This window comes from Genypterus blacodes, unplaced genomic scaffold (assembly GCF_046128005.1).
Source record: "Genypterus blacodes isolate CSIRO-AG114 ecotype Tasmania unplaced genomic scaffold, CSIRO-AGI_Gbla_v1 ptg000029l_1, whole genome shotgun sequence".
NCBI classification, from domain to species: Eukaryota; Metazoa; Chordata; class Actinopteri; order Ophidiiformes; family Ophidiidae; genus Genypterus; species Genypterus blacodes.
This window is the reverse complement of record NW_027466842.1, coordinates 1,619,544-1,627,784: the sequence shown is the minus strand read 5'-3', so window position 1 is coordinate 1,627,784 and position 8,241 is coordinate 1,619,544.

Here is an 8,241-nt window from a genome sequence, read left to right as displayed (position 1 = left end):
AAATACATTGAAAAAAGCAAAGATTCAATGTAAAAGCCTTGAAATTAGACACCTCACAGCTCTGCCTGGACAGCCTTGACAACACACAGAGGGAATGTGCTTGACTTACGTGTTTTGGCCATGAAATTCCTGCTTCCTTCATGCATTCTTAAATTCAAGTCTCCAGATTGGCTTCAACAATGACGGAGTATGTGAGAAATGCTGCTCGCGTAAACTCCTGTATAATTTTAGCTTTACTCTCACGGCTCACGGGTCCAAACTCTGCCACTGAAAACCTCTCCCCTTCCACATAAACTTCTTTCCACAGCGTTTGGGATGCGGCGCCCTCCTTTGATGCACACCAGCAAGCTCGTCCTTTTTTATGACTGAGGGAGCGACAGATGTGCAAATGTTTTCCTCCCTGTTTGTGGCACGTCAGACTAGGATGAGATGAGCGGGTGCACATGCCGGTCAGTGATACCCTGTCAGTGTTTAAGATGCATTCACAAGCTTTTATTCTGTGCTGCTGAGACAATGTCAGCAGAGACCCCCCATCACCCCTCACCCTGACATCTGATAGAATATTCATCCTTCATCTACATGACTTGCCATATTTCAGCACGCGAGACAGAGGGTTGCATCACTTACGTCGCCAAAACAGCTCAAAGGCTTTAGCACTTGAATGGCAAAGAACTCTGTGCCTCTGAGAACAAGCAAAGATAAGATCCTGTGATGAGAAATAGGCTGTTTTTCCACCGTGATGGATTCCTGATGATGCGTGCCAGGAGGTGAGGGAAGGCAAAGGGTAACTTCTCCACCCAGCCTGCCCACAGTTTCCCGCTTAGTCTTAGGGGCTCGAGCCGACTGTCTTCGCCTCCGAGCACACCTTCTCTCTCCTTCAGGCTCTTGTCAGTCATCTGCGGTGTGTTTTCTATTCATGGCACCACGTTCCATCATGAATGTGTTCATGGCGCTCCCTGCGGAGATCCTCTCTAGAATGCAGGATTCTTCCTGGATCAAACGCCTACAACAGTCATTTGGTCCTGGCAGAGCGGAAAACACCGCGGTTTCAACTTCTCCTTCATGATGAACAAAGGACACAATGAAACAATCAGGGGTATAATCCCAGTTTATCCCTTCAAACATTTTTCATGGTGTAACAAAGCTGTTGATATCCCTTTATTCAACTTCTTTTATCCGTGTTTGTACGTACCCTTGTATGTACCCTTGCATTGTAGAGCTATACATCACAATCAACCCACATCAATCAACTATAAATCGATTTCAGAGGAACGCATTTTCAGGCTTCATTCATTCACGTTGTTATATATTTGTGGTTTATAATATATTCAGAGCCTGGGCAGTACTGTAGCGAGAGAGAGATATTGAACCTTGTGGCATTTAATTGCAATAATTATTCCGATGAAAGTGGTAGAACCTATTTGTTATAACCTCCACCAAATGTTTGCTGTATCGACTGGCACAGCAGTGAGAAGGAATCTCAGCCCATACCTCATCACAAAGCTGCTTCACTTCATTAATATTCCTACAATCAGCTCTCCTCGGGTCACGCCGCATCCTTTCCTGGGTTAAATCTGTTTTCTGTTTTTAATAAACCATTCTGTTGCTGATTTGTGTGTATTTGTTGTGTATTTTGTTTCATAGTGGTGTCAGTTTCAGAGCCAGGCTGCTACTCCAACTTCTGTCTGGTACAATTTGGATGCATTTTCCCCTCAGTGACGATGTAATTGGTCCAGGCCCCGAGGCAGCAAATTTTGACGAATAATTAAACCACTTAAGCCGGAGCAGGACGGGATGAGTTTAAAACATAAATGACCGCTTGAAACTGGAGGAAAACAAACCAACAGATGATAAAGGGGACTTTCGGGAAAACGTGAAATAAAGACCACCCCCCAGACTGTCCACTGAGTGGCGCTGTAACACTGAGAAAGTCACTTTAAACATTTAGATACAGGAGTTGCAAATGGCCTTTCTGCAAATTTAACATAACACGGTTTTGGCCAGAGACTTTGCTTGCCAACTAAATCTGGGTGATCACCAACCAAAGCCATTAAGGCATAGACACTCGGCAGATATCGACTATGTAAAGTCACTCAAAAGAAATAGCATCATCTTGTGATTGACAATGAGGGCAAAGACTTCATTCCTGCTCCTGGCCTCGCACTTTCAATTCTCACACATTCTCTCCTGGCAAGACACCAGAACACAAGACAACACTGACATGTCCTGTGAATTGCAGAGTGATCTCGCTACATGGAAAGTGGTACAGTGTGTAGGATGCATTAGCGAGGAAATAGAGCTTACAAAAATGTAAAACAGAGCTGAGGTCGGCTGAACACAAATTCTACAAGCCTGCTAGAAATGGCTTTAACTTCATGAATAGAAATCAGATTTTTGACATTTGAAAATTGAATTGAAAGCACTAAACTCCATGGTAACATTGTGGTGACACATATGAGAAGTCTCAATATGAGTCTTTATGGAGTGTGAAGTTAAGATATGAGTATTTCAATGCATGGGGGGGCGGCTTGTGTCAACTTCCTTTTCAATCAAATTGTTTTCTTGCTAAATCTAGATGTTCTTCACCGTGACTGTTCTCGATTGATCACTGTGGGTCTCCTGAACAGAACAGGAAATGTGCAGACAGTGTAGAAGAAGTCCTTTTCAGGCTTACAGCAAGTGGTTAATGCAGAAATTCCGAGAAGGGTTCGTAGAGTTTTCCTGCATGATCATTTGCCACAAGCCTTTCAGAAATTAATTTTTTTCTGTCAGAATTGGAAGTTGTTCAGCCTTTTGAAAGCACAACTCACAACTTTCAATTGTTGAATATTCACATCATGGTAAAACCTCCAAATCCCACAAAAAATTCAAGTGTCAGGGTCCTCAGATTAAACCTTGGGACTCCTTTTCCACCACAATGAAGTACCTCGGTTTTAATTTAGGATATCATTAAAACAAGGTCTACTCTATTCTTTTAATATGTTTATTTTCTTCTATGATTTTCCTCAATGGAATGCTTTTGTGTAAGCGTCTTTCACTGACCTTCCACACTCACTTATTACTATTCAGGGTCAGACCAGAGCAGAGGGAGCAGAATAACATCTGCCACCATTTTCTGCGCAAACCTGCCACACAAATTCAACCTGTTCCTGCTAGATCACTGCTATTAATGTCTAATTTTACTAAGTTACTTAAATAATATTCATTAATTTTGTAATTGCCATATAACTGTCGTATAATAACAACAACAACAAACAATCATTTGAAAGATATAATATCATAAGAAAAACTCCCACTCCCATCAAACCTTTCATAAAGATGAGGTCAGATGATTATGTATTTTACTATTAATGTTTACTATACTCTTGGTAATACAATCCCACAAGTTTTAAACCGCATTACACATACTGTGAAGCTGCAGCACAAACTCAATAAAAAAATAAAAAATACTCACTTCAGACTCTGATTTAATATACAACAGAATCCACATGAAGATGACTTACTTCAGAGGTTCTTAAAGCAGAAACATACTGTAAATATCTCAGTGTATTTCCAGGTACTGAGATGTAATTTGAAAACATTTGATGTACAATTGTAAAGACTCTTGCATGGGTTCATTCTCAACTAAAGCAGAGTCAGACTTTATTGAGATCTAATCTGTGCATAAAGTATAAAACAACAACAAACTTGTCTGTAAAGCCTTATCATGGGTTGTGCAGGTAGTGAGATGCTTTAAAAAGAATAACTGCACTGAAATATGTAGACTGAAGACATTTTACTCTTCATCCAAATGGCTTCTTTGAGTAGTGAAATGCATTTAAGCAGCATTATCACAGAATGGCTGAAAGTGATGAGTGGTGTTAGTGTGGAGCGTGGCTCTCAGCCAGAATAGTGGAAGCCATTAGGGCATGAAGAAGGAGCTGTGATGTCACGCTGGATGAGCAGAAAATGTGTCAAACTCCACCACAGTTTGATTAGGGTCTGAATAAAAGATAATCTTTTTAACACAAAACTGGTCAGTGATCTGCAGGGGAGACTGTGAGACATCCAGAAGAAATGAGGCGGAATAAAAGATGCATGGGGGGTGTATTTTTGATAATCCAATATGCTATTGTATCCATGCAGCACCACCACAGAAGTCACACAGTAACTACATTGGCATATTCACAATGCAGACACTAGATTAGACGACTAGCATCAACCAGTTTATAAGGTTTTGTAAACAACTAGCTTTAGAGAACCAATAGATGATGGCTCTACAAGGACTAAACAGGGAAGTTGGCACCACAATCAGTGATCAATCATACACCTTTGACAGCAAACAGACCTACACATTGACCAGTGTCATGAAAATGTTACGGATGATAGGGAGCAGGAAGCTGTCCAGCATACTGAGTGGAAATAACAACATGCATCAATTATTTTCTTGTCATTTACTGGATTTACACTCATACAAGGTAGCAGTAGATATTCCACAGGAAGAACTGCTCCTAAATTGTCAACATTAAGTTTTGAAACGTTTGTAACCAACAATTTCAGTTAATTGAATGTCAAAGTTTGAGAGCAGAAGTGCAAAGCAGCCGACATGTCTCAAATAAAAAACGTATCACAGTGCATGCTGTCGATCTGAATAGTTCAAAGCAGTAAGTACAGGATTATGCTCAAAGCACAAACACAGCATTTAACACCAGTATTGCAAGGTACACACACACACACACACACACACACACGCACACACACACGCACACACACACACACACACACACACACACACACACACACACACACACACACACACACACACACACACACACACACACACACACACACACACACTCGAACACCTCTGAATCTACTCTGCTGAAGTTCAGCGCTCTCTCGTTCCGTACTTTCGATAGATCCATGAAATTCTCTCGGGCCTCTGGATTCAAAGCAGCCGACGCGTCAATGAGCTCGCCACTGTACTCTACAAAACACACACCCGTCTCTCCTTGCACAACATCAATAACACTGTAAAATAATCTCACAAACCCAATCTCTGCGTTTCCGGACACAGTTTCTGGACTCGCACAAACTACTGTGTGCCCCCTAAGGCCCGACTGTAGAGACAGCCTCGACTGAACTTAACCTCATAGACAGCAAACTTGTTGGAGAGTAATTCCTTGATGAGTAACTTTAAAGAAAATACACGCCAGAAAAGATGATACATTTTTGTTGTTGTCCACTGTGACGATTGCTTTGAAAAGAGATGAGATGCACGAATCTCAGCGGGGTGAAAGGTTAATCGTTAAATCAGTGAGTTCTGTCAGCGAGCAGTCGGGCTGTATTAAAGATCTCTGCAAACACAAATTACTTATTCATTATTCAAATGTGTGACTGACCCAAAGCTTGGAAGTTCTGACAAATTCACTTTGCCCACCCCCAAAAAAAATCTATGTGTCACACACACCCTGACGTTTTCAGGACGAATGGTTGCTTCAAATCTTTTGAACTGAATAGAATGAATATTCAAGGCTGAGTGTAAAAAAGTAGTGTTTTTCCTGCGTATTAATTAGTTCTCATAACAGGAATGTGGGAAAGGAAGTGTGTCCTCTATCACAGGCAGAGTTAATCCCCTGAATATTAGGAGGGAGGCACCGTGACAGGTGCCTCACATGAATACCAAGGACGGACTTTTTTTGAAGCGAAGAAGAATGCCTTACCTATCTAATTTCCTGCTTATTGTGATAGCAGCTTTCTTATTGAAAGTAAATCATGAGCGGCATGGTGAGCAGACACACACCCACACACACATGCATAGGCCGCCGCAATGAGGCTCTTTAATTGCGAATGCAAACCAAATGGTCTTGTGTAGGATAACAGTGTTTTGTTAGACTTGTATGTTCAACCAGCCTGTGCGGTTCCTTTACCCTTGACTTAAAACAGAAAACATTGTGTTTTGGAGACAGATGAGTGGGACTGCTGGCACAGAATGAAAGCTATCGTTTAATCTCAGTCACTGGATTCAATCTAAGTGGGTTAATTAGGGCACAACACCTCTAGGACGACGCTGTGTGGATGCATCTCAACAAGGGCAACATCTGAAATGCATGAATTTGAGGATGATTTACGCAGAGGATATTAAAGTTCAAACTATAATGGAATAATAATGATTCACTGCTGGTCCTTTAACCCTCTAGAGTCATTTTTGCAGTATTTGAGTGAATTTGGCTTTCATTTGTCACCCACAACGGCTGCACTGCAAAACAGTCCTCGGCGAGACTGGACTACAAAGCCAAGCCAAAGGTAAAGAACCACCAAGGCCTTGAAAATGTCTGCTTCAGCTGTTTTCCATCATTTACAGAGCAAGTGTTCAATCAAAAGTGGATCACAAGTCAAGTGTAGACAATTTGTGTCGTTTCTCTTGTGTCTGGTGCTTCAGGAGCCTGACATTCATTTTCTGGAATATTCCCGAAAGAAGTTGATTTTCATTTTGCTTGAACAAAATCCGATTTTCAGGAATCAGTAAGAGACAAAACGATTATTCAGAATCACATATTCATACCAAGACATGGAGTCTCATTCCCACTCTAAACAGTCAATATATCTTAACTGAGCTGAAACAATCTTCAACATTTATGAAGCAGCCAAGCAACATTTTAGTTAGATGTTATCTAGTTTTTTATTCCAGCCAGAATCAGCCCACACTTTGATAAATGTTCATTCAAATGATGTTCTAAGTCATCATAGGTCACTGTCAGCACACATTAAGTTCTTCCTTTTATTCAGTAAAAGCACTTAAAAGGGACCTCAATGAATAACACATTGTAAATGATGTGGGTCTTCACTTTAATATTACATTGGCAGTAGAAATGTGCTGTATTTCAAATGCACATATTGGCTCTTGAATCACCTTGACTGATTTTAAGATTCAGTAGTTGATCATTATTGCAGTTGTTGATGGGTTTTGATCAGAACATACAGTCATCATTACAACGAATTGAAATCATTTTGATAATGTTATGTTGTTGTTTTTTAAACTTTAGAAGGACACTTGTGAGTGCTCATGCCTGACTCATGGCAAAACAAGCTTAGACAAAATGTGCCTACCCATAAATCCCATTAATGTGCCTGCTATCTTAGCATATATTCTATTCTGCAGACCCAGATCCTCATGCAGATTTGGTGCAAAAGTGCACCAAATAATAGTCTATCATGGGATGTATATGCATGATTTTTTTCATACTGATTATATATGTAGTTTTTCAAAGAATTGACAGAAATATATAAAAAATGTTAAGAACCTGAACCTGGATTGATATCAGCACCTCTCACACTCCACCCTTCCACCCAATTCTGTCAAAACTCTTTGCATGAGGAAAATATTTATTCCGTATAATTAGATCATTAATACTTATACATACATAGTTTTCCCCTTTGCTAAACCACTCATACCACAGCAACTACACAACAAACGTGACTTGAAAACATTTAATATAACCAGTAATCTGTCAACCACATTCTAAATCAGATCCAATATTTGCGTCTCTGTGCAAGCCACCTGTGTCTCATCTGCTCGGTTGCTGTTGTGATTCTTATATTTTTGGCTCATATTTTTGAACTGGGAATCGCTCGTGAGGATCAACAAATGCATGAAAATTCTTATCGTCGAAACGATGTTCTATCATGATGATAAGTAGGATGGACACTCAGCAGGTAGAGGAGCATGAGGAGGTCAGACTTTCCTTGTAACTGTGAGATTTATTCATAGAATCTTGAGTGATGTACAAACTGCATTCCTGCTATTTTCACATATTTTTGGCCCTTTATGACCCGTTTGAGCAGTCAGTACAAAGTTTATGTGTACACAGAAGCAGAAGCTTGGAATGATCGACCCCATCTCGTGCTTCTTACAGCTTCAAAAACAACAAAAGCACTATGAAAATAAGATTCACCCATAAGAGCCCCTGGGTAAGGGTGGGGCCCTGGGAGGATCTCTATGGATTGCCACAGGGCGGCCATGATTACAGTGGAATATCCTTAACCTTCCCAAATGACAAATGTGCTCAAATTTAGACAAAGACAACAAAGGGAGAAACTTTGGGAGAAACTGGCGAGTGGATAGTTTCTCTGTGACCTGGTTTCTCTGCATAGTAATCGTCTCTGTTGTCCTACAGCTTGCAGGCTGAGTGATTTCACAGATCGTTATCTAATCTCTGCAAAGACCAGCAGCCAAACTGTTCACTGAATTTACACTTCACT